We start from the raw sequence: 1,593 nt of genomic DNA, 5'->3' as shown, positions 1-1,593 counted from the left end.
CATCCATAGCATGAGTCTCCATTTTGTATGTTAAACGTTGCTACATTTTGAAGTAACAGTCCTAAAAAGTTCAATAATTTTGACAACTTTTTTCTTCATTACTTTCAAAACACCTTTTCAGTTATAATTTCAAACGTAATTTTAACTTTTGCTTACATTCTTCGTTGCTCAACTTGGCGCCAATCTTAATAAATTACCAGGTGCAGATGCAACAGTAAGGGGTCAGCCATCAGTCAGCGTAGTGGAGCGCCCGGTCAGCTGTGACGGACAGCACAGCTTCCGCGCCCAGCTGGTGGGCAGGCTTGGGTTACAGGCCGAGGCAGTGGCAGAGGGGCCCTGCACACCTCGTCTTCTTGCCCGCCCCGTGCGCCCAGGTGTCTGTGTGCTCACCTGCGCCCGGCTCCCTGCACTGCTGCCCCTCCTCCCTTCCCTCTGACTCCCACCCGCTGCGCTCCTGCCTCCCTCCTCCCTCCTCCCTTGCGCGGTCCTGGTGGCCGATCCTGGTGGCCCTCAGGAGGCGATAACGTCAGAGACTCGCTGTCAGTCAGTGAGGGCGAGGGGCGCTCCCAGCGTGGGCGGACCTGGGGTCCCCGGGCTCGTCGGCCTCCTTCCCACTCAGAGTCCAGCTCTGGCCGCCGGCCTCTGCTCCGCAGCCACCGGGGCTGGCCGCCCCACCTTCCCTCCAACTCAGCCTTCCGCAGCCTCCCCTCCCGCCCGCACCCCTGCCCCGTGGGGCGGTTCACGTCCCAGCCCCACCCACTCAGCCTCGGTGAGGGACCGGCGCCCGCACACTCAGGGACGGCTGTCCCACTGCGGTCGTCCCCACGTGGGCTGCTCGGTTTGTGCTCCTGGCCTCCGGGTGCGTGTTCGGTTCCAGGGTGACAGGGGCAGCTCGGGCGGGCCGGTCTCAAGACGCGGGACAGGGGCCACGCCGCGGCGGGAGGCTGACGCGGCCCGCGAACTCGGTGCCTGGGAGTGGACGGCGGAGGAGACGCAAAGGAGGCGGGGCGAGCAGTGGCCCTCACGTGGGTCAGGACAGCGGGCACAGAACGGGAGGGGGAGCCTGGGAACGGGCTCCAGCAGAGAGACGGCAGGTGCAGTGGGCTCTGCCTGGGGACACCGGGGGACAGGGCGGGAAGGGTCAGAAGGAGAGGGGCCGAGTGGGGCAGGGACCCCAATCCCAGCGCACCCCCTGCCTCGCCGGGGGCAAGGACCCCTTCCCGACGGTCCCCTCTCGAGGGGGCGGCCCGTGGGCGGCGACCGCATCCCGACGGTCCCCGCCGTAGGGGGCGTCGTCTGAGCAGGAACCTTGCCCGCCGGCCCGCCAGCCGGGACTGCACAAACACCGCGCTTCCGGTCGCGCCTCCGGAAACGGAAGTGCTTGCGGGCCGCTCACTTCCTGTCGGGCGCCGGTGAGGCAGCGACCGCGGACGGTGAGGCGGCGGCGGCGGCGGCTGCAGTGGGGGCGGGCGCGGCCTGGGCGGTGGGCGGTGGCCTCGCCTGCTGCCCCTTCCCGGGCGCCGGTGGGCGTGGTGCGGGGGGCGGCCGGGCGGCGGCCCAGCCCGGGGGCGGCGCGGGGCGGGGCGGGCTTGG

General features: G+C 68.5%; 1 protein-coding gene across 2 annotated transcripts in view; it reads left to right on the top strand.

Moving 5' to 3' along the window:
• Nucleotides 1-787: 787 nt before the first annotated feature.
• The window catches only part of EXOC3 (exocyst complex component 3), a 28,472-nt gene continuing 27,666 nt past the window's right edge, over nt 788-1,593 (top strand). The window contains exon 1 of one of the 2 annotated variants that reach the window (XM_046671584.1): nt 788-859. The gene's annotated coding sequence lies outside the window, so the exon portion shown is untranslated. Of the gene's footprint in view, nt 860-1,175; nt 1,434-1,593 lie in introns of those variants that run through there. The other variant, XM_046671582.1, reaches the window with a different exon arrangement.

The sequence above is a fragment of the Equus quagga genome, chromosome 9 (assembly GCF_021613505.1).
Source record: "Equus quagga isolate Etosha38 chromosome 9, UCLA_HA_Equagga_1.0, whole genome shotgun sequence".
Lineage (NCBI taxonomy): Eukaryota > Metazoa > Chordata > Mammalia > Perissodactyla > Equidae > Equus > Equus quagga.
Note: the sequence above shows the minus strand (reverse complement) of the source record. Positions and strands in the feature narration are given on the sequence as shown.